Source organism: Nelumbo nucifera, chromosome 4 (genome assembly GCF_055504915.1).
Source record: "Nelumbo nucifera cultivar China Antique chromosome 4, China Antique-T2T, whole genome shotgun sequence".
In the NCBI taxonomy this organism is placed as follows: domain Eukaryota; kingdom Viridiplantae; phylum Streptophyta; class Magnoliopsida; order Proteales; family Nelumbonaceae; genus Nelumbo; species Nelumbo nucifera.
In genome coordinates, this window is record NC_142652.1 from 67,487,621 (window position 1) to 67,513,779 (window position 26,159).

General features: G+C 40.1%; 1 long non-coding RNA gene across 2 annotated transcripts in view; it reads right to left on the minus strand.

Moving 5' to 3' along the window:
- Positions 1–1,664: 1,664 nt before the first annotated feature.
- LOC104585599 (uncharacterized) overlaps positions 1,665–26,159 on the minus strand; it is a 51,707-nt gene continuing 27,212 nt past the window's right edge. Inside the window, exons 4-5 of one of the 2 annotated variants that reach the window (XR_002023572.2) lie at positions 24,589–24,987; positions 1,665–1,993 (exon numbers count right to left, since the gene is read on the minus strand). This is a non-coding gene — a long non-coding RNA (uncharacterized LOC104585599). Of the gene's footprint in view, positions 24,988–26,159 lie in introns of both variants that reach the window. The other variant, XR_733326.3, reaches the window with a different exon arrangement.

Genomic DNA, 26,159 nt, shown 5'->3' on the forward strand with positions numbered 1-26,159 from the left:
ATTTGGTACATGTATGATGTATTGTATACGTCTCTGACTTTGGATTTTCACGTGTGAGGTATTAATGCAAAAGTTTTGTTCAAGGTTGGAGGGGGAAGGGTATCAAAATTCATAAGTGCGTCATGTGCAGCACTCTATTATGTATATTGGTGGAGTCTGGTCAGTTGGTCCGCAGTGGCACTAATCCACATCTATCCCAGCCTGCAGGATTTGGTACCTTCGATTTTTACCAGCGACAACAGAGGCCTTCCTCCTATGGGGAACAAGTAGGGCATGTAGAGAGGAACCTTGCAGTACAAGAGATTGCAGAGAGCTTGGTTCAGATCCCACTGAATTTTTGTACAAATTAAGAATTTATTATGAGGCTTGAGCTCGGTTTGCCAAGGTTGTATAAGGCTCGAGCTCGAGCTCGATTTGAGGAAAAATATTTTATAAAAATAAAAAATTATATATAAAAAGTATTTTTTATTTGATATTTAAAAAATTAAGAATTATAATATTTTTATTATATATATATTATTTTCTATAATTTTATTATATATATATATATATATATATATATTTGAGCTCAACTCGCGAGCCTCACAAGCTGAGCTCTATTAGGCTCGAGCTCGGCTCGAAGCTTGATTGAAAGCGAGTCGAGTCGAGCTTTTCATGAGCCGAACTCGAGTAGCTCGTGAAAAGCTCGGCTCATTGCCACCCCTACCTGTTGGGGACCTTTCCTTCCTCAAATATGCTATGACCAAATCACTTTCTTGGAATTCGAAGTATTGACAATGAACATTTGCAGCTTCTTTGTATTGCTTATTTGCCTTTTCGAGATTCACTCTAACTTGCTATTGAATTTCATAGATGTGATTGGCAAGTTCCTCAACTTCTATACTACTCCTACCTGAATTAGGAAATGGTACTCTATCTAGTACATGACTTGGACTCCTTCCATAGACTACTTCAAATGGGGTCTTTTTAGTAGATCGACACTTAGAACTGTCATATGCAAATTCAGCTTGAGGCAAAACAAAGTCCCATTGGCAGGGATGATCACTTACTAGACATCGAAGTAAATCACCAAGAGAACAATTCACTACTTCAGTTTGTCCATCAGTTTGTTGATGGTATGCACTTATTGAAGTCGAGTGCCCATGAGTTTCCACAAAGTGTGCCAAAAATGACTTACAAATAACATGTCTCTATCAAAGGTGATGCTCTTAGGTACACCATGCAATTGAACAATTTCTCAAAAAAAATATGAGCAATATGAGAACCATTTGTAGTGTTTTTACATGCAATAAAATGAGCCATCTTTGAAAATCTATCAACCACTACAAAGATAGAATCAAATCCTTGTTTTGTTCTTGGCAACCCAAGCACAAAATCCAGACTTATGTCTTCCCATGGTTGAGTTGGAATGGGTAGAGGCTGGTAAAGTCCATGATTTTGAGTTTTTCCTTTGGCCCTTTGATATATCACACATTGTTGAACAAACTGCTCTACATCTCAGTTTAATTTAGGCCAAAAGTGATGTTCACAAACCATAGCAATGGTTTTATATCTTCCAAAATGGCCACCTAAGCCTCCACCATGTAGTTCTTTTATAACTTGCAATCATAGGGATCCTTTTGGAATGCAAAGTTGGTTTATTTTAAAAAGGTGACCATCCAAAATGTTGAATTTATCATTTTTCTTAGCTTTGCATTCATCCCATATCTTACCAAAGTAAGGGTTAGTCTTACAATTTTCTGGTAAAAGATCAAACCCAGTTATTTCAAAGGATAAAGTTTTCAAAAGACAAACATTTCGACTGAGTGCATCAGCTACTTTATTCTTAGTGCCCAACTTGTGATGAATTGCAAATGTATACTCTTGGAGGTAAGAAACACTTGGCATGTCTAGCATTGAGCTTTTTTTGAGCACTTAGAAAACGAAGAGCTTCATGATCATAGTATAGTACAAACTTCTTGTGAATGAGGTAACGGCGCTAAAAGCTTAAAGCCTGCACTATAGCATAAAATTCAAGGTCATAAGTGGAATAACGTCTCTTGGATTCATTTAGCTTTTCACTGAAGAAAGGTATTAGGTGTCCCTTTTGACTTAAGACAACCCCAATCCCTACATGAGATGCATCACATTCTACCTCAAATACTTAAAATTAGGTAAGGCTAGAATGGATGCTTCAGTGGGCTTTTTCTTGACTAGATTAAAGCTATCTTCAGCTTCATTTGTCCAAACAAAAATTTTGGACTTCATGCAATCAGTTACGAGGGCAATGATTGTACTAAAATTCTTAATAACTACCTATAAAAAGTAACTAAACCATGGAAGCTTCTCACTTCTATTATTGATTTTGGGCTTGGCCATTCTACAATAGCTTTGACCTTTTAGCCATCAACCTTCATACCTTGAGATGAGACAACATAGCCTAAAAACACTACGTTATCAGTCATGAAAGAACACTTTTAGAGATTAATGTATAGTTTCTCCTTGCGCAAAGCCTGCAACACTTGTTTCACATGGTTAATATGCTCACAAGGTGAAGATCTAAATATAAGAATGTCATCAAAATAAACAACCACAAATTTTCCAATAAAATGTCTTAAAATTTGATTCATTAACCTCATGAAAGTACTAGGGGCATTAAACAATCCAAAAGGCATATCTAACCAACCACTCATAAAAACCATCTCGTGTCTTAAAAGTAGTTTTCCATTCATCCCCGGATTGGATACTGATTTGATGATACCCACTTCTAAGGTCAATTTTTGAAAATACTTTTCTCCATGAAACATATATAACATGTCATCAAGTCAAGGAATAGGAAAATAGTATTTAACTATTATTTTATTAATCGCTTGGCTATCCATACACATCCTCCAAGTCCCATCTTTCTTGGGTGTAAGAAGGGCAGGTGCAACACAAGGGCTGAGACTTTCTTGAATAAATCCCTTATTTAACAATTCATGTACTTGTCTTTGAAGTTCAGCATGTCCTGTCGGACTCATAAGATAATGGGGTAAGTTTGGTAAAGGGCTACCAGGAACTAGGTCAATACGATATCGAATATCACGCATAGGTGGTAGTTCACTCAGGTGTGATATCACTAAATTCGCTAAGGAGTTTTGTTAAACATGTAGGTATTTCTTTCTTCTTTTCCAATCTAATGGACTCATGAACTACAATGGCATAAACAATAGAACCTCCTTTGCAAGTGTCCTCAAATTGTTTAAGGGATAAAAGACTACAATTTTCTTCTAGTCACTCTTGAAGGTATTTCCTTCAAAGGAGTCAAAATATACTTTACTCCATTGAAAAAAAGGGAATAAATATTTTTCCTACCATCATGTTGGACCTTTCTATCATATTGCCAAGGACGCCCAAGAAAAAGATGGCATGCATCCATGAGAAATACATCGCACCAAATCTCATCATTGTATTTTCCTATTGAGAATTTTATTAAGCACCATTCATTGATTGGAACTTCACCCCCTTTCATAAACCATGAAATTTTATATAGTTTAGGGTGTTTCACACATTTTAATTTTAGTCTTTCAACCATTTCCCTAGCCACCATATTTTCACAACTCCCCGAATCAATTAGAATTAAACACTTCTTACCATAAGCAATGCAAAAAGTATGGAAGATATTACTACGCAACCATTGGTCATCTTCCTTACTTTTAGGGGCAGCCAAAATTCGTCTAATTACAAGACTCTCGGCGCCACTATCTGGGTCGCATAATTCCTCATTAGCTTCATTTTCATCTTCTTCAGTAGGGATAATTTCTTCATCATTTTCATCAATTAAGTTCAGTCGATTGCTAAACTTCCAAGAAGGACATTCATAAGGCAAATGCCATTTCTTTCCACACCAGAAACACTCACTTGTTCAGGCTTCATTACGACTCTTTTCATGTTCCTTCAAGCCCTTCCCATTCTGTTGGTTGGGTTGATCAAGTGTTTGGATCATTATTTTCCTTTCTCCAAAAGTTGTTTTCTCAACTTGCTTAAGGGAAGCCCTTTTTAATTTCTCTTCCGCCTTCGGAGCCATTTGGTAAGCTTCTTCAAGACTACCTAAGTGGTGTAAAATTATTTTATCTTGAATGGATAATTTTAAACTACTTAAATACCTTGAAACTAATTCATCATCAGTTTCTCGTAGATTCACCCAACTTAAATATTTATAAAATTCTTCAGTATAATAAAATACACCTTGATCACTATTTTGGCGGAGATGATGAAACTTTTGATAGAGAGTTTGAGAATAATCAAAAGGGAGGAACTTCTCGTCTAATTTTATTTTCATTTCGGCCTAAGTATTAACTCATTGAATTCCTCTTCCTTCACTATTAGAGACTTACGATGGACTTCGTAATAAAGTTCATCACATGATCTTTCCATGTGATGAGCTTTGTACTTAAGGTCTAATCGCTTCCTCATCCTTATGCTTATAGACTCTATCTGATGGAGTTTTGTTGTAACTTAAATTAATCTCTTAACCTTGAGTGTTGTACACAAACTCAAACTCTAATAGCTATATTGTACTCAATTTTTATCTGGACATCCATAAATAGTCCAAGATTTGATCAAATTAGTCATCGAACCGTTATACCCGTTCATCTTGAATTCTCTCTACTGTGTCTTCATATTTCTCTAACATGGTATCAGAGCCATGACTCCATGGCTTCCAACAGCGACATAGGCTCAATTCAGAATTCAATTCAAAGCTCTCAGTCCAATACTTATCATTCTAGTGGTATGAGTTCTTCTTCAATTTCGACTTCGTCACATTATCTCTTGATCAAACTAACAGAAGAAAACTATCTGTTATGGAAAGCACAACTACTTCCGGTCTTCTATACTCACAAGGTCATCGGTATTATTGATGGATCGATCAAGGCTCCTCCAAGAGAATTGCTGATTCGAGTCAACCTAACAATATCGGGTACCAAATCTTTCCTTTGCTGAGTGGTTTCAGCAATACCAATTTGTTCTTAGTTGGATTATCTCCACACTCAGGGAGGGAATTTTCTCTCAAGTAGTGGGCCTTCATTCTTCTCATGAGGTATGGACTGCTCTTGCAAAATCTTTTTTTGCATATTCCCGCTCTCGCATACTTCAGATGCGCAGACAACTGCAAAGTCTTAAGAATGATACTCTCTTTATTACTAAGTACATTAGTCAAGCCAAATGTCTTTCTGATAATTTGTTTGTTGTAGGCAATCCTGTTAGCTCTATAGATCTTATACTTGATGTATTAGCTAGACTAGGTCCAGAATTTGAAACGGTTGTTACCACTAAAACCAATCGGCTTGATATAGACCAACTAGGCATCAATGATGTCTTAGGAATTCTACTTAGTCATGAATCTTGGATGGAACAGCATCATACCCAATCTCTGACCCGAACCAATCACACTTCCTACAAAGGAAAAAGCCAGTCCTCCCAAGAGCAGAACCGGAATTTCTCAAATACCCGATGCAGAGGCTACGGTCGGGGCGGTGACCATTTCAATGATAATGGAGGTAGAGGTTGTGGTCATTCTGTTAGACAGTTGTATGCCCTTAGCTCCAATCAGAATGATGTACATTATGGCATTTATTGTAAATGAATAAAGTACATATTTGATTCATGTTCTTGTGGTGTGTTTCTGTGTAATACCCTTAAACTTGACACTTAATGAGACTCATGTTAGTTTAGAATGTTCATAGCCGTTGGATAAGTCTGGGGAGATTTATCCTGCTAAGGCTAACACTGGTGTGCCACCAAGTGTTGGGGTGGCCTGTCTCAGCTGCTAGGGTGAGACCCGAGTCACATGCAGTGTAGGTTTGCTTAAAACCCTAAACTGGACTAGATTTCCAGTATTGCCCTGGACCTTTGAGATTAGTGGGCAAAACTGGAAAGTTACACCTGACCCCTAGACTCGATTATGATACTGCACTAGGTGTCGGATTGGGCTGTCTTTGATATACCAATCAGTGAGATCCTTAGAGGGGGTCAAAACCTGGATATGTTGGGACAGTCTGAGAATTCATCTGAGTGGGTGATCATAGTGACAGGATCAATTCCTTTGTCAGACAAAGGTAATGATCGGGGATGCACTCTCTCTGATGGAATCCAAGACTACCGACAGCCGATTTCAATCGTTGAAATTTGTTTTGCAAAATATATTTTATATATGGATATAAATATATATTATGGTTTGAAATTGTTTGCAAAAGGTTTTAATTTCCGAGATCCATGTGAGCGGAGAGTGCAGCATTGTTCCTTGCAGCCGAGGGAGAGGTCATCTCTTGTCGGGCAATGTTTGATCATTATGGGCTGAGAGGTTAAGTGTAAGACCATTGAGGGTAATACCTGATGGGCTAATCTTGCATCTGCTCACAGTCCCTGAGTGTTACAAGGTGGCTTGGCCCAGGGACCACTTAGTGTAAGCATTGGGCCCATAGAGTTCATGTGATAGGCTTAAGGGGTTCACTGGGCTTTCTAGTGAATTCAACTAGGCTTTGTAACAAAGGCTGGGCCAAACCCTTGTGGCTGATGTGTAGATCAATGCTTGGGTCCCATGCCATACAAGGAAGCCCAATTGGACAGCAGTTTGGAAAGATAAGTGAGCACATACACTTATTGAGCCTAAAGCCCATTTCGAACTGGGTTGATTTGATCTGTTAAATAAATGGGCTTATCTTATATTAGATTAGCAGATAAGATAGGTTCTTAACCCTATCCACTCAGAGAGTCTAGATCTAAATAAGATTATTTAGATCTGGAAACCTCCTAATAAGATTGAAAGAGGGTTGATCTAATCTGCAGATAAGATAAGGGTCAATCCTTATCACTTGAATGGAATTCAGATCCAAATATTTTGGATCAGCAACTCCTAATGAGATTATGAGTTGATCCCTTTAAGTTTATAAAATTAGGAGGGGGCGGCATCCTCTTGGCATCACAACATTCTCACCTATAGAAAAGAGAAAACAACTTCCAGTAAGACTGTGCCGATTTCTCCCTATTGCCTTCTTCATGCTGCCGCCACCATTGTCAGTGCATCTCCGCAACAGTAGGAGTGATCAAGAACGGTTCTTGATATCAGTCCTTTGTGAAATGGCTGATTGGAAGTCGTGCCCACGTGCCGTCCAGCTGATTCTTGCGAAGGATATGGTTCTTTTGAAGAACACTGCTGATTCTGCTCCACCCAACACAGCGTCATCTTCAGTGGGAGCAGTCTTTGGTTCCTTCCTTGGGCATGAACACCTCCATTGAGAGATATTGTTTCTCCGTATCCAGTATATCCTTTTCCTGCTTCTGGTTTCAGATCTGGTTCGGTTTATGGTTCAAGATTGATCATTGAAAATGTAGATTTTCTAAAACAGGGGATGTGATTCCTAAATGAGGGGAGAGGAAATTTTTGAAATTTCACCCAACCTACCTGCAGGGTTTGGCCATCCATATGATGGATCTCTCATTCCTTCACATTCTACTATTATTTGTCAAGTTTGCAACACCCCTAGACACGAAGCAATGAAATGTCGCAAACGGTACGATCTCAACTTTAATAATATACAAACTGAAGAATTTACACTTACTGCTTATCATGGAGGGTTCTCTTCAAATTTTGATCCCACATGGTATCCGAACTTTGGCGCAACACATCACATGTGATAGTTTTGTATGCCCTTAGCTCCAATCAGTTTGATGTACTTATGACATTTATTGTAAATGGATAAAGTGCATATTTGATTCATGCCATGTGGTGTGTTTTTGTATAATACCCTTAAAATCGGACACTTATGAGACTTCTGTTGGTTTAGAACGTTCACAGCCAGTGGGTCGGTCTGGGGAGACCTATCTTGATAAGGCTCACTGATGTGCCGCCAAGTCGGTTGGGGTGGCCTGTCTCTGCCACCAGGGTGAGACCCGAGGTACATGTAGTGTGGGATCAGCTTGAGACCTTGAACCGGACCAGAATTCTAGTATTGCCTTGGACCTTGGTGATTAGTGGGCAAAACTGGAATGTTACACCTGACCCCTAGACTCGATTATGGTACCGCACTAGGTGGCGGATTGGGCCATCTTTGATATGCCAATCAGTGAGACCCTTAGAAGGGGTCAAAACCTGGGTATGTTGAGACGGTTCATGAACCCATCTGAGTGGGTGATCATAGTGACAAGATCAGCCCCTTTGTCGAACAAAGGCAATGATCGGGGAAATGGAAACCAAAACTGTCGGCAGTTGATCCTCCCTTGTCAGGCAGTGTTTGATCATTATGGGATGAGAGGTTAAGTGTAAGGCCTTTGAGGGTTAAACCTGATGGGCTAATCTTGCATCTACCCACAGTCATTGGGTGTTACAAGGTAGCTTGGCCCAAAGACCACTTAGTGTAAGTGTTGGGCCCTTAGAGTCCATATGATGGGCTCAAGGGGTTCACTGGGCTTTCCAATGATTTCGACTAGGCCTTGTGACAAAGGCTGGGCCGAACCCTTGTGGAAGATGTGTAGATCAACGTTTGGGTCCCACGCCATACAGAGAAAGCCCCACTAGGCAGCAATTTGGAAGGCTTAAGTGAGCACATACACCTAATGGGCCAAAAGCCCAATACGAGCTGGGCTAATTAGATTAGCTTGAATGGGGCGAATCTGAGATATGGATCGGCCTTAAAGGATAAGAGAAAGTCCCTATCCACTCAGTAAGAGTCCAGATTTGAATATGATTCAAATCTAGAAACTCCTAATCAAATTAGGAGGGTTGATCATGATTTGCAGATTAGATAAGGACTCTACCTTATCTCTTAAGGGGATCAACATCTCCTAATAGGATTAGGAGCTGATCCCTTTAGGATTATAAAAAGATGAGGGGAAGGCAGCCTCTAAAGACACTCTTCTGAGATACAGATACAACACAGAAGAGAGAAATCAGCAAACAGTGAGACTATGCCAATTTCTCCCTGCCGCCGCCGACTTTTGTAGTTCATCTCCACTCACGTGGGAGTCATCAAGAAGCGTTCTTGATTTTAGTTCTTTGTGAAAGAATTGAAAAGAAGTGTGCTCACCTGTCATCTAGTGGGTTCTTGCAAAAGATCCAGTTCTTGTGAAGAACGTTGTTGATTCTGCTCCGTCCTACACTGCGCCATCTTCAGTGGGAGCAGTCTTTGGTGACTTTTCTGGGCGTGAACACCTTTGTTGGGGCATACTAATTCTCCGTATCAGGTATTTCCTTCTCCTATTATTTTGTTCAGATCTGGTTCGGTTCTTGATTCAAGATTGATCATTGAAAATTAGTTTTCTAAAATAGGGAATGTGATTCCCAGTTGTAGAAAGGAAAGAAATTTTTGAAATTCGCCCATTCTATTCTGCTTTATTCGGGCGTCCATATGATGGATCTTTCTATTCCTTCAGTGGTATCAGAGCCCTGGTTCAAATCTTGAATCAAAATTGTTCAGATCTGAACTTGCGCAAATGGGCAGAAGGCGTTCTACCCTATTTGCGCAGATTTTGTTTTTTTTTTTGGGAAAGTGTTCCCATAAATATGGGCGAATGATCTGGAATTAAATTTTACAAAAATCTGAATTTTATATGGAATGGTTCTTTATAATTTTCTTTATTTATGGGTTGTTTGTACAATGGAGATCGAAATCTTTTATTATTGGCTCGTGGATATCTACAATTTGCAGATTCTTGTTTATTCTTTACATTTGGTCTGTAAATATATATATAAATATATATATATATGTATATATATTAGACTGAATGTATAGGATTCGATCTGATGTAATAATTAATAGAAAATTAGGTTTTTCTATTTCTGTACCTTTTTTGGATCGAAGTTGGCAGCGCTGGAAGGAGAATTCGCAGACATGAAAATTGCCATCTGCGATTTGCAGTTTGAGAAACTGCAAACTGTGTTCTAACCTCTGTTTTGCAGGATGGAGTGTGCGAACAGCCCTACTTGACTGATTTATGTTTTTTCTTTATCAGTATTTAATTTCAGATCATTAATCTTGAATTAATTCTTGAATTAAAAAAATCAAACCCAGACCAATTCGAACCAGATTTGGACCGAATCTAGGGTTCGATGGGGGCTGATTTCAGTCCTGATTTCTCCCACTTTTGGGTCAGGGATTGATGTTTAATTGCAAGTATTAATTCAGCCCAACCTGTAAGGCCTAGTTTTAAATTGTTAAAACTACAAAAGCCCACCATTCGCATGAAAGCTATATGGGCCGAACTGCTAATTGCTATTCAGCCCATATACCTAGATAATATTAAATGTTAATATTATGGACTTTAAATGGGCTATAAAATGGGCTTTACAGATATTTAATTGATTGGATCAATTCTTCCTGCATGTGATGTATGGATGTGTGATGTGCTGTGTTCATGGGCCATAAGCACTTGGCCCATGCAGATATGATAGTGGCTCTTGTGCACACCATGGTTGAATGCACATCATTGCCATGGTGTCCCTTATGGTCATTGGATAACCTTCCCTTCGTGGTGGGCCCCACACCCCTGAAAAGGACACGTGCGGAAACCCTAGCCGAATTGGGCCACCAGAAATCTAGCTTTATGAAAGCCAGTGGGAGCCACTCAGGTTTGACCTAAAACTAGGGCGTAACTTGTTCCCTCCTGAAATATGAGTGCATGTGATAGGGAGATCCATATGATGGACTCTCTAAAGGCCTTCCGTCATTAGCATGAAGACGGGTCCTTCAAGTGATGAGGGTAAGCACCAGAAAATGGGTCAACCGATTTGTTGTTGGATCTGTTGGATTGTTTCATTTGATGATAGAGATGTCATATACCGATGTGGGAGGGGCTTCACCAGAAAATGGGAACTCTCTCACGGTACCTTGGCGTGGCCGAATATGATGGGTGAGCACTCACTGGACAGAAAGGTTTACCTGTTAACGGCTATGAACCTTGTCTGACAGAGGCCAAAGGGAAAGCTCATGTGATGAGTGGATATGATCCTTCACAAAAAGGTGGTGTGGTTATGCAGCTGAAACAGTTGGCTCCATGCACCCTATGTGGTTTCCCACATTTCCAATAGACGTAATTGTCGTGGTCTTCGTCACTGAGATAGGAAGGAAATCCCGGTGATGAACAAATGGAAATGGGACATAGATTAAAAGCCTTATCTATGTAGATAACATGAATCAAATTAGGTTGTGGACTAATGTCTTTCTATTTTACCAGAAAATGACTAACGAACAATTCGCCAAGCTTCTTGATGACAACAAACTTAAAGGCTCTAAATACGCTGACTGGTACCGTAACCTCATGTTGTTACTGACTTCTGAAAAATTGGATAAAGTTGCCAAAAACCCCGCCCCAGAGCATTCGGGTGATCGAGCTTCTGAGGCCCGCAGAAGGGACTACCTTGAGTGGGAGGGAAAGAACTCCCTGACCTGCTGCTATATCATAGCTTCTCTGGACAATCCAATATAGAGGCAGTTCGATCAGATCGAATTGGCCAAGGACATATTGGACAGACGGAAAACTATGTACGAAGAGCATAATCGTTCTACTCGGCAGAAAGTCTTGAAGCAGTTCATAACCGCTCAAATGACCAAGGGACAGCAAGTGCATGACCATTGTCTTCGGATGATGGGATACATAAACGAGTTGGAAGCCCTAGGGTCCGGGCTAGACCACGTCACCAAGGTAGATGCCATTCTGAATTCTTTACCTCCATCCTACAATCAGTTTGTCATGAATTATAACATGAATAAGCTGAATGTCAGCTTACAAGAGCTCAAGAATATGTTGCAACGAGCTGAGGAACCGATTCGTAAGGATGAGCCCGTCGCCATGCTTATGGAAGCAGGCAAGCGTGGCAAGAAGAGGAGGTCTAAGAAGAGGCCCCAGAAAAAGGGCAACAAATCAAAGAGACAGAAGGACAAGGCATCCAATGCCTGTCACCATTGTCACCAAACCGGCCACTGGAGAAGGAACTATCCTGCCTACCTGGAATCCAAGAAAGGTAATCCCAAATCCTGTGTCATAGAAACCAATTTGTTGGTTACTTCTGCTTTCTGGTGTATTGCCTCCGGGGCTTCGACTCATGCATGTAACACATTGCAGGGTTTCAGAATAAGTAGAAGACTGAGTGAGGGAGAGGTGACGCTCTTCTTGGGAACTTCTGCAAGCATTGCAGCTGCGGCCATCGGAACCGTAGATATGTTTTTTAGAGAATGATCACTTGTACTTAAAGATTGTCTTTATGTATAAAATTTAAGGAGAATTTTGATTTCTGTTTCAAAATTGTGTGCTGATGGATATTCCGTTTTCTTTAGTAATACGATTACTATTAAAAGAAACAACAAATTCATCGCATATGGGGAACTGGAGAATGGTCTCTATGTTCTGCATCCTTCTCTAGAAACCAACATAGCCGAAACTACGTCAGTTAACGTTCCCAAGAGAACTCGTGATAACGTTAGTCCCACGTGCCTGTGGCATTACCGTCTTGGTCATATCGGTATTGACCGAATCACAAGGTTGGTAAAGGATGGTCCTTTGGATTTTCTAACTGTAGAAGATCTTCCCACCTGTGAGCCTTGCATTCGTGGTAAGATGACAAAACGGCCATTCGGCGGCAAGCCTGAAAGATGTACCAGCATGCTTGACCTCATACATAGTGATGTATGCGGACCCCTGAATGTTAGGAGTCGTAACCAACATGTATACTTCATCACTTGACGAATTTAGGGAGTTTAGACAAGAGGTCAAGAAACAGTTGGGGAGAGAAATTAAGACCCTTCGATCCGATCAAGGTGGCGAGTATCTCTCTGACGAATTCAAGGACTACCAGAAGGTCAACAGGATAGTATCATAGTTAGTTCCCCATGCTACACCACAACTTAACGGTGTTTCAGAGATGAGGAATAGGGCCTTACTTGATATGGTTCGATCACTTCTCGCACACTCGGAGTTACCCACATCCTTTTGGGGATACGCATTAGATACTACGATTTATGTGCTGAATAGAGTTCCAATCAAATCGGTTCCGAGCACTCCTTATGAACTTTGGAGCAGAAAGAAACCAAGTGTCAGACACTTGAATATTTGGGGTTTTCCAGCACACGTTAAAAGAACGAGCCCAGACAAATTGGAATCCCGAACCAGTCGTTGCCTATTTGTAGGCTACCCCAAAAACTCTATGGGCTATCTATTCTATGACCCAAGAGAACAGAAGGTGTTCTATGGTCAGAATGTCCATTTCTTGAAGGAGGATTACATCCTGAATAATCATCGTCAGGAAGTTGTTCTTGATGACGAGATCTTAGGAGTAGTGGGAGATGTCCCACATGTTCCAGGTAGTGACCAACCTAAAAGATCTGCCCGGGTATCCAGGACACCAGTCCGTTATAGTTATGACCAGGATACTTACCTGGTGGAAGCCTTGACTTGTGAGGAGGATCATGTGACTTACACCGAAGATATGTTGGACATAGATTCCCAGAAGTGGGTAGATGCCATGAGAGCTGAGATGGACTCAATGGAGGCCAATGGAGTCTGGACTCTAGTAGATCTGCCCGCCGGGGTAAAAGCAATTGGTTGCAAATGGATCTATAAGAAGAAGAAGGGCCCCGATGGCAATGTTGAGACCTACAAGGCTCGCTTGGTGGCGAAAGGGTATACTCAGAAAGAGGGCATCGATTATGAGGAAACCTTTTCGCCCGTGGCCATGCTTAAATCCATTAGGATCTTTCTACCTGTAGCAACATACCATGACTATTAGATTTGGCAAATAGATGTCAAAACCATATTCTGAATGGAGATCTTACTGAAGATATCTACATGCAGCAGCCGCAAGGCTTCAATGCTGCTGGTCAGGAACACATGGTATGTAAACTTAATAGATCCATATATGGACTTAAGCAAGCTTCTTGGAGTTGGAACATTCGGTTTGACTCTGCCGTCAAAATTTTTGATTTTGAGCAGAACCCGGATGAGCCCTGTGTATACAGGAAGCCCAGTGGGGATAAGGTTACGTTCTTGGTTCTGTATGTGGATGATATCTTACTCATTAGGAATGATGTGGGAATGTTGACCTTGGTCAAAGTATGGCTTTCATAGCAATTCTCTATGAAAGATCTTGGAAAATCATCTTATATATTGGGTCTTCGACTCTATAGAAATAGATCGAAGCGGATAATAGGATTATCCCAATCTGCTTACATTGACAAAATCGTCAAAAGGTACAACATAGAAAACTCCAAGAAGGGAATCGTTCCTTTCAGGCACGGAGTTACTCTCTCCAAGAAAATGTCTCCCAAAACATCTGAGGAGATTGAGGACATGAGGAGTGTTCCCTATGCCTCAGTCGTGGGGAGCATCATGTATGTCATGTTGTGCACTCGCCCCGATATTGCTCACACGGTGAGTGTAGTAAGCAGATTTCAGGCCAACCCAAGGCAGAAGCATTGGACCACTGTGAAATGCATACTTAAGAACCTTCGAAGGACAAAAGAGTTTTGTCTTGTATTCGATGGTACATCACTACAGATCCAAGGGTATACTGATGTTGACTTCCAGTCAGACCCAGATGATAGAAAGTCTACATCTGGTTATGTATTCACGATAGGATTGTGTGTTGTTTGCTAGAAAAGCAACAAACAGGGGTCCACGGCGGATTCCACAACCGAAGCCGAATACATTGCCGCAAGTGAGGCTGCCAAGGAAGTAGTGTGGATGAATAAGTTCCCCAAGAGTTGGGAGTAGTTCCATCCAACACATCACCCATCCCGTTGTTGTGCGACAACAATGGGGCCATTGCTCAGGCTAAGGAGCCACGAGCCCAGTCCAACCACATCGAGAGGAAGTACCGCGTACTATGGGAGATTGTTGGTAGAGGGACGTCCTGATTCAGAATGTAGCTTCAGCGGAGAATGTTGCAGACCCATTGAGTAAGCCACTCACACAGAAAGTGTTTGAGAAACACGTGGAAAATATGAGACTCTGGCTTATTCCAGATTGGACCTAAGTGCAAGTGGGAGCTATTAGACAGTTTTGTATATGCCCTTAGCTCCAATCAGTTTGATGTACTTATGACATTTATTGTAAATGGATAAAGTGCATATTTGATTCATGCCATGTGGTGTGTTTCTGTGTAATACCCTTAAAACCACACACTTACGAGACTTGTGTTGGTTTAGAACGTTCACAATGAGTGGGTCGGTCTGGGGAGACCTATCCTGATAAGGCTGACACTGATGTGCCACCAAGTCGGTTGGTGTGGCCTGTCTCTGTCACTAGGGTGACACCCGAGGTACATGCAGTGTGGGATTAGCTTGAGACCTTGAACTGGACCAGAATTCCAGTATTGCCCTGGACCTTGGCGACTAGTGGGCAAAACTGTAATGTTACACCTGACCCCTAGACTCGATTATGGCACCGAACTAGGTGGCGGATTGGGCCATCTTTGATATGCCAATCAGTGAGACCCTTAGAGGGGGTCAAAACCTAGGTATGTTGCGACGGTTCATGAACCCATCTGAGTGGGTGATCATAGTGACAGGATTAGCCCCTTTGTCGGACAAAGGTAATGATCAGGAAAATGCACTCTCTCTGATGGAAACCAACACTGTCGGTAGTTGATTTCAATCGTTGAAATTTTGTTTTGCAAAATATATTTATGCAATATAATATATATATATATATATATATTATAAGTTTCCAAAATTGTTTGCAAAAGGTTTTAATCCTCGGAGTCCATGTAAGAGAAGAGTGCAACATTGTACCTTATAGTCAGGGGAGAGGTCCTCCCTTGTCGGGCAGTGTTTGATCATTATGGGCTGAGAGGTTAAGTGTAAGGCCTTTGAGGGTTAAACCTGATGGGCTAATCTTGCATCTGCCCACAGTCATTGGGTGTTACAAGGTGGTTTGGCCCAAAGACCACTTATTGTAAGTGTTGGGCCCTTAGAGTCCATATGATGGGCTTAAGGGGTTCACTGGGCTTTCTAGTGAATTCGGCTAGGCCTTGTGACAAAGGCTGGGTCGAACCCTTGTGGCAGATGTGTAGATCAACGTTTGGGTCCACACCATACAGAAAAAGCCCAACTAGGCAGCAATTTGGAAGGCTTAAGTGAGCACATACACCTAATGGGCCAAAAGCCCAATACGAGCTGGGCTAATTAGATTATCTTGAATGGGGCGAATCTGAGATATGGACCAGCCTTAAAGGATAAGGGAAAGTCCCTATCCACTCAGTAAGAGTTCAGATTTGAATCATATTCAAATCTAGAAACTCCTAATCAAATTAGGAGGGTTGATCATGATCTGCAGATTAGATAAGGACTCTACCTTATCACTTAAGGGGATCAACATCTCCTAAAAGGATTAGGAGCTGATCCCTTTAGGATTATAAAAGGAGGAGGGGGCGGCAGCCTCTAAAGACACTCATCTGAGATACAGATACAACATAGAAGAGAGAAATCAGCATACAGTGAGATGTGCCAATTTCACCCTGCTGCCTCCTTCCTGTCGCCGCCGCCTTTAGCAGTTCATATCCACTCATGTGGGAGTCATCAAGAAACGTTCTTGATTTTAGTTCTTTGTGAAAGAATTGAAAAGAATTTGTGCTCACCTGCCGTCCAGTGGGTTCTTGCGAAGGATCCAGTTCTTGTGAAGAACATTGTTGATTCTGCTCCGTCCTACATTGTGCCATCTTTAGTGGGAGCAGTCTTTGGTGACTTTTCTGGGCGTGAACACCTTCTTTGGGGTATACTAATTCTCCGTATCAGGTATTTCCCTCTCTTACTGTTTTGTTCAGATCTGGTTTGGTTCTTGATTCAAGATTGACCATTGAAAATTAGTTTTCTAAAATAGGGAATGCGATTCCCAATTGTAGGAAGGAAAGAAATTTTTGAAATTCGCCCATTCTATTCCGCTTTATCTGGGCGTCCATACGATGGATCTTTCCATTCCTTCAACATGATGCCCGATGCTGAAAATCTACAAAATTAGTCCGAACATGGTGGTTCGAAACAAGTTAAAGTAGGCAATGGAATAGGTCTACCAATTGCTCACATCGGTTCTTCTACTGTCTCTCGTAACTCTCATTTGTTTCAGTTGAATGATTTGATGCATGTCCCTACTATTTCAAAAAATTTGTTATTTGTTAGCAAGTTCACTCACGACAATGATATCTATTTTGAATTCCATTGCGATTATTTTGTTTTGAAGGATTATACGGGGAGAACAATATTTCGAGGACCTAGTAGAGACGGGCTTTACTGATTTTCGGGTAGTGTCAGCATCAAGAACACTTCTCCAACTACTTTTGTCGGTGAACACACTATAGTAAATGGTTGGCATCAAAGATTGGGACATCCTGCCCTTCGCGTCATAAGGCAAGTAATATCCAAGTTTGGGTTACCATTCTCCCCTGGCAATGTTTCTTCTGTTTGTGAGGCTTTGTTAGTTAGGAAAAAGTCATAGGTTACATATTCCTTCTTCAAATAATGAGTCTAGCAGTCCCTTAGAATTACTTTATTCAAATGTTTGGGGTCCTGCCCCGGTTCAGTCACATAATGGTTACAAATACTATGTAATTTTTATAGATGATTATAGTAAGTTTACATGGTTGTTTTTGATACAAAATAAATCCGATGTTTATGAGATTTTTCTTAAATTCAAGAGTCATGTAGAGGTTTTGTTTGAAAGAAAAATTAAATGTCTACAATCTGACTGGGGAGGAGAGTATTGACATGTTTCCACCTTTCTGGCTGCTCACGGCATCACCCACCTACTTTCTTGCCCTCACACTCATGAATAGAATGGTGCTACTGAACGAAAACATAGACATATCATCGAGTCTACCCGATCTCTACTGGCTTCCTCCAATCTCCCGTATTCCTTCTGGGACGATGCTACCTCCACTACTATCTACTTGATTAATCGGCTTCCTACATCATTGTTACAAGGAGCTTCTCCCTTCACCACCCTATTTGGTAAGACACCTGAATATAATTTACTTCGCACCTTTGGCTGCTCTTGCTACCCTCTTCTCCGACCGTACAACCGCAACAAATTTTCTTATAGATCTCTTTGATGCATATTCATCAACTACAGTGACTCCAACAAAGGATATAAGTGCTTACATCCTTCCTCTGGTCGGTTATATATTGCTCGCATGTGGTGTTCAATGAGAGCTCCTTCCCTGGCATAACCCTCTAACTTATTCGCCGAATCATACTGGTGTAACTATTCATGTGTCTCCAACCTCATCTTCGCAGGTAGCATGATCAGCTGATCCGCCGGATCCACCATCTCTAGCACCATCATTAGCTCCTTTTTCTTTGTCATCGACACCATCACTGGCCCCTCCATCAGCTACTTCAACATCATCGAGTTCTCCTCCTCCACCATGCGACACTCATCTAATACAAGATTTACTTGATGCCACTGCACTAGTTACCCGCCAACACCACATGCTTACTCGATCATAGACCGGTTCTCTTCCTTCATGGTCCAATGGTGCATCTCATTATCTTGTTCCTAAAGTTCTCTTATCCGCACTGTTAGATACTGCTACTGAACCATCCTGTTTCTTTAAGGCATATAAAGATCCTACTTGGCATGAAGCTCTGTCCCATGAATTCAACACTCTTGTAAATAACTAGACTTGGATGCTTGTCCCATATTAATTACACCTGAATGTCATCGGCACCAAATGGGTTTATAAAGTAAAATGACATGCGGATGGTTTTGTTGATCGTTACAAAGCTCATCTCGTTGCACAAGGGTTCAGCCAGGTTCTAGGCATTGACTTCACTAACACTTTTAGTTCGGTGGTTAAACTGGTCACCATTTCTTTTGGTTGGCCATTTCGGCAATTGGACTTTGACAACACCTTCCTTAATGGTTAAGTATTAGAGGCGATCTATGTTCGCCAACCCAAGGGATTTGAGGACCCGACTTTCCCCTCATATGTTTGCAAACTTAACAAGGCTCTCTATGGCCTTCGACAGACCCCACGTGCATGGTACTCTTGCCTCAACACTCATCTTGTTTAACTTGGTTTTAATATGTTAGTAGCCGATCCTTCCTTGTTTATTTATCACAAGGGTTCAGTCACTCTATATATGCTGGTCTATGTTGATGACATTCTTCTCATTGGTTCCTCCTCCTCTGCTCTTGATGATCTGATTACCACACTAGGTCGTACCACAGTCTAGTGGCATCGTCCTTACTCAATGATGATACATCTTGGATCTCTTACATCACTCCAACTTGGTTGAAGCTAAATCTCTCACTTCTCCTATGGCTGGCACTACTAAGCTCTCCAAGTTTAGTGGCAATCCTTTGCCTAACCCTTCTGAGTATCAAAGCATTGTTGGCACTCTTCAATATGTTACCATCACGAGGCCCGACATTTCTTTCTCTATGAACAAGGTGTGTCAGTTTCTCCACCACTCTCCAATGAAAAAACATTGGACTGCTGTCAAGCAGATACTTTGATACCTTAAGCATGCTGTTGATCATGGTTTGCATTTTTATTCTACATTAGCTCCGCTAACTCTTCAAGCTTTCTCCAAAGCTGATTGGGTTGGCTATCCTGATGATAGATGCTCTACTAGAGGCTATCTCATTTATTTTTGGGCACAATCTAGTTGCTTGGATCTTTAAGAAGCAAGCCACTATTGTTCATTCCAACACGGAGTCAGAATTTTGAGTGTCTGCCAATGCTGCAATCGAGCTTCTTTGGATATGTTCCTTATTGCTTGATCTAAACCAACTTCCTGTACACATTCCTATGGTTTGGTATGACAACATTGGCATCACGTATCTTGTTGCGAACCTAGTTAACCATGCTTGTACTAGACATATTAAAGTTGATTTTCACTTCTTACGAGATCTTGTTCTCAAGAGATCCCTTTTTGTTCACTTTATTTCCTTAGATGATCAAGTGGTGGATCTACTCACTAAACCACTCAGTTTACTTCTCTTCGATTTAAGCTTTATGTCCTTCCTGGACATTTCACTCGAGGGGTGTTGGCACCCAAGTTTTGCTCAGTCCCTTATTTAACCCATCTCCTACATTCTGGATGCCCGATCGGACTACACCAATCACTTTAAAACATGCCTAAACCCTAAGAAACCAAATTTTAGCCCAAATGCCCATAAATCCATCGTTAAATCTACTTGATTCTCTTTTGATGGTCTTGATTATGACACATCACCAAAACTTATCCGTGATCATAATCCATCACTTGAAACAAAATCCTGAAGGGATGAGAGATCCATCATATGGATGGCCGAACCTTACAGGAAGGTAAGGCAAATTTTCAAAAATTTCTCTCTCCCATCTGGGAATCACATTCCCTATTTTAGAAAACTGCATTTTCAATGATCAATCTTGAACCAAACCGGACCAAATCTGAAACCAAGAGGGAGGAGAGGGATATACCTGATATGAAGTAGCAGTAACTCCCAATGAAGGTGTTCACACCCAAGGAGAAAACCAAAACCTGCTTCCATTCAATTCAGCAAGAACCGAATTCTTCAGTAAGAAGGGAGTAGAGGGTTGGTGAGCACGATTTCAGATTGCTTCTTCTACCAAGAAGCAATATCAAGAACAATTCTTGATCACTCCCACAAGTGGAGATCGAACTGGGTAGGGGCGGCAAGAACAGTAAAGAACTCTGCAGATTGTTGTGTTGTGTAACTGAGGAATTCGCCCCCTTTATTTATAGCCTTCTCATAATCATCCTCCTAATTCAAATAGGAGAGAGTTCCTTAATCCAAATTTGATATTTGGATCTGGACTCTTGAATGGATAAGACTTATCTTCTCTTTCAGCTAATCCTAATCAAATTATAAATCCTATCTTGCCTTCTTTTAATGAACTGACTTAATTCCAGTTCAAATTGGGCTTTAGGCCCATTAAGTTTATGTGCTCACTAAACCTCTTAAGTGAGTTTTGTCTTGCCCGAGGATGGGCAAGAGTTTAAGTGTGGGGGATTTGATGAGAGTAGAATTTATCATATTTTTATCCCCAATTATTCTGTCTTTTATATTGAATTAGCACCTAATTGGACTCACATTTCTGTTCAGGGCATGAAAGAAGGCATCAGGAGCAAAGAAAGACAAATCGGATGATTTTTCACAGTTTCGACATTGTTCAGTAATCTGGGCCTAACCCGCGCATCCGAACTCCGAATGGGCTGATTCATGATCCACTGGAAAGATAAGAGAAAATTCCACAACTTTCATGTTTTGGGCTTTTGCAGATTCGGCCAACATCGAAGTCAAATCCGGGCCCGAAGTCATGGAAATTTCAAAGGAAGGCCCAATCCGTAGCTGAAGCCCAACTTGTAGAAAAGCCTGGCTGAAGCCCAATTCACAGATGAGGTCTAATACGAATCCAAGAACAAGAAACTGAGAAGAGTCCCTCCAGATCTAAATTCTTGATGTAATCTTAGAGAGATAAGAGAATTGAGTTCATTAGATAAAAAGATACGATTAGAATTAGGATAGGACTTTCTATTCTTGTAAAGATCAACTTCAAGAGGAAGTAAGAGACCACCCCCTCCCTTTTAAGCTATATAAAGGAGGGGGCGGACAAGTTTTAGGCATCACTAAATCACTCAATTTCTGATTTGAATCAAGAAGCAATGAACAATCAGTCAAGAAGGGTTCAAGAAAGGTTCAAGAATTCAAGAAACTTCAACAAGAAGGTGGCAGCAAGAAGAGGAGATCTCAGCACCATGGGTGAATTCAAGAGTTCTTTCTTCCCCTTTGTTTGCTTTAATTCTTCCATCATGAACTGATTTGTTTTCTTGCTAGGGATATGGAAAGCCTAACCATATTAATGAATATATTTTTATCTTCTTGATTTATCCAATATTGTGATTTCCATATAGTCTATGAATTATTGTGATTATTACAATTAAGAGCTTGGCCACCTCTTAATTGATTTGGGTTATGTGAATGAATTGAGAGAGGAATTCACATAATTGACAGAAATTTCATAGTGTGAATTGAATGGTATATAGAGATATATATACATGATTCATCTGAATTTAATGGTTTTCTTGGACTTAATGCACTTCCACCTTGAGAGCTCTACTCGAGAGATCGAAGGGTTACCTGATGGGCATAGGTTTAGTATATCTCGAGAGAGAATATTAAATAAATTTGGGAAAATCTCAGCTTATGGGAATGACAATTAGTCTTGGATAATCGGACCCATCAATATTCATTACATTGGTTAGGTGAACCAAAAGTCCTACTGATTTTATCATTTGCATATTCAATTAGAGATCACCCTTGTTTTTATTTTCTTTGTTCTAGTTTTATTTTCAGTAGTTCTTGCTTAATCCTAAATTTTGATTGTCCAAATAATTAGGAAAAATTGTGATTCTAATACTTATTTTGTTAAATCCCCGTGGGAACGATATTATTATACTACTTAATAACTAGTGCACTAGTGATCAAAAGCTCACTTGTCACAAGCCTCCATTATCCAAGCCCTATCTGACCAATCAGACCCCACTACCATGTTCAGTGACCCAAAAAATCCTAGCATGTCAGATTTCACTTCTAAACACCTCCATTTGACCGTTGAAAAAGCAAGATTTCATTTCATGTCCTCTCGTTGATTGAAAAACCATAAACTAGGACCATGATCTGAACTAAATCAGTCAATCCACACCTCTGATCAAAGATCCGCCACTTCCATAAGATTTGGGATGTTTGAAAATGCCTACCCACCAAATTTCATTCCAAAATTCCCCCATTTGACCATTCATCAAACAAAGATTCTATTTCAACAAATCTTATTGATCCAAACTTTTCAGCCACAGATCTCAATCTTCCCAACCCCGCTTGTTCGATTAGACCTCACCACTGTGTTCTGAGACCCAAAAAACCCAACACACCCAAATTTCATTACCAGATTCATCTGTTTGACCTTTAAACAAGAGAGATACCTTTTTTACGTACCCGATTGAACCACCATATTAGCTATCCAACTTAGGATCTTAAGTGGGTGGGGACTAACGTCAGATCCTTACTTAACCCCTTTAAAACACCTGGACCAGTGATTTTGAGCCTAATAGGCTTAAAAAACCCAAAATGCCAAACAAGTCCTTACTTAAAATCAAGAAAAGACAAAATAACATTTAAAAGTTCTTCAAATTTATGTTTTTGCCACTGTCAGCCCCAAATACGGGGCTGCAACATCTGGCATGCCCCAATCCCTCATTGGACGCACGAAACTCATGAGAAACCACCCAAAACCGAGAAGATTTGTTGCACAAAAAAGGAAAGGTCAATTGCAACCCCCTTTCTCTCAAAATCCTTGCCCATTTTTATGAAAAAACTCTGCTGAGCTACAGACACTGTAGCTAGACGAGTTTCAGACCCATCTCCCTCCATTTTCTTTATAAATAGAGGCTCAGCTCAAGCTTGGAGAGGGGAGGAGAGATTTCCCAACTCCCATAACACACCTAGCTTGTTTTAAATCTCGGTATCCTTGTAGCCAAGTTCAAGCCTCATCCTCTGTTTTCCAGTCCTAACACCAGAAATGCCCAACCTAGCTCATGCCTTGTTCAAGTTTCATTTGAAGTCCTTTTGGCTACTGAAAGCATGTTTCAAGATCGTACACGAGAAGTATGCCTCTCATTCTATCATCTCTTTGCTTTTAGTTTAGTTTAGGGTTGCTTAAAGCTCTGAAATCTTAGGAAATCTATATTCCCATCTTCCTTCGGATTGAGAAAAAAAGATAGAGAGGCAAGGGTCTTAGGGAAACTAGTACCTAAGACATGATAACATCACCTCAAATCAATTCTAGGTGAATTTGGGAACATTTCCGCCAAATTTCAGGAGCTTTGGATAATCTTGTTAGTGCGGGTTTCTGTCGGAATTTGAGCCTAAATTACTCTCGTAGTGGGCTGCTATAGTAGCACGTGCCTAACACCTTCCCTCTCCCAATCCTTTGAACCCAAAGTCTTTTGGTTCAGTGCCTTTTCTTGGCAGAGAATGGAGTCACTATCAAGGCCGGTAAACCATTTTTTTTAACTCGAAAGTGATGGCCCATTACCTCTAAAAAATTGGTGGTGACTCCAACTCTTTTGAGCTGGCCATGAATTTCCCGGATCTCACAAGGGGGCGTATTAGAGACTTGTGATGAACTTCATAATAAATTTCATTGCATGATTCTTACATGCGATGAACTTTGTACTTAAGGTCTAATCGCTTCCTTGTCCTTATCCTAATAGATTATATCTGATGGAGTTTTGTTGCAACTTAAACTAATTTCTTAACCTTGAGTGTTGTACACAAACTTAAACTCTAATAGTTGTATTGTACTCAATCGTTATCTACACATCTATAAATAGTCCAAGGTTCGATCAAATTATTCATCAAACTGTTTTACCCTTTCATCTTGAATTCTCTCTACTGTGTCTTTGTATTTTCTCTAACTTTCATGACTTAGTTGGTATTGTTGCCTCCAAACTAAGACATGACCTTTGACTTTTGTAACAACAAATTTGACATTTCTCTCTTTTGATAATTCTTTCCACTCAACGAAAGTTTCTAAGGATGCAATCCAATCATAATAAAATTCAGGATCGAGCTTACCGTCAAAGTCAGAAACATCAACATGAATGCTTTTGTCGCAAAGGTGTTGATCTTGGTGATGCTTCTCTCGTAGAACTTGATGTGTCAGAATGATCCACTTTGTTAGATGTGTTCGGTTCTTCAAATGTTTGCTCCATAAATACAGTTGTACCGGTAGGATTGCTTGTAGAGGCTTGCTCGGGGAGTCTACGTAACACCTCTTTCATCATGCCTTGTATGATATTGTAAGATTACTTTAATTCATTGATTTCTTCCCATAAGTATGCATTCTCTATTGGAGCCTTGTGTTGATCCTTAGGCCGACCTCTTGGCATGGTACCTCACTTCTTTGAAAGGTTCGAATATGCAGTCAGCTCTATCAACCGAATTCGTGTCGCTTATAACTTTCCGTAGAAAATTCTGATTGATGAATCATTTATTGCGTTAGAAAGCGGAATCAAAGATCTTTCCAACAATATATAACATGACCCATGGTTTTTAAAACCGACCCGAAGATCGAACCAGTCAGGGGTCCAGTTATCGGGTCGAAGGTCCGACCATTCTGACAAAAAAAATAAAAAAATTAAAAAAAAATAAAAATGGTCAAAACCGTCTGAACGGTTCAAATGGCTAACCGCCTGGGTCAGCGGTTTGCTGACCATAATCAATGGTTTTTGGAGAAAATCCAATTTTGGGGAAAAACGGACCGATTCTCGGTTTTTCCGGTCCGACTATCTAGTCCGATCCGGTTTTGAAAACCATGACATGACCCAATTTAATGAAGCTTTCACTATTGAAATTGGGACTTCAACTAACTTATTTTTAGGAACTGTAACACTATCTCTAAATGAAGAAAGTGAGTAGAGCAAAGGAATTACAAGCTCTAATTCAAAAGATATGAGTAGATTCTATGGTAGTTTTTAAAACCCATGCAAAGGAATTACAAGCTCTAATTCAAAGAAAGTGTGCTATAATTCTTTAGGCTTGGTAGGTAAACCAATATAAACAGATTAAATTTTATCTTTTTATTATATCATTATATATATATATTGATTATATCATGAATTAATTTAAGATTCTTTGTTATGTTGTAGGTCCCTTGTGCAGATTTTGTTTTATCATTCTAAGTTATCTACCGAAAGAGCATTTAAGTTCCACTTAGCAGGTAAACCAATATAAAAAAATAAAATTTAACTTTGAAGAAACCTATTTTATTTGAATTCAGAATCTCTTACTAAATCATAAGTCCTCTAGAATGGAAGAAATATGTGCTCCTCTTAGAACTGACCGGCAAATCAATCAATTGGAGAGTAAAGATTAAATTCATAGAAATCACACCATGTCGAGACTAGGTTTTTCTTTAATTTTGTTAATATTTATCTAATATGATTTTTTTTTAACTTTTCAAGGAAATCAAATGTAGGCAACAATCTTTAACGATGACATCAATTTCTTTGAGTCTAATTTTCCATTTCAAATTGTGTCATCAGAAAGATCCCTACACATGTTACGCATTTGAGTAAGTTCAGTACCAATTATCAAATGACCATCAATAGAAGTAGCAAGATTAAGGATATAAAATATATTGTGCT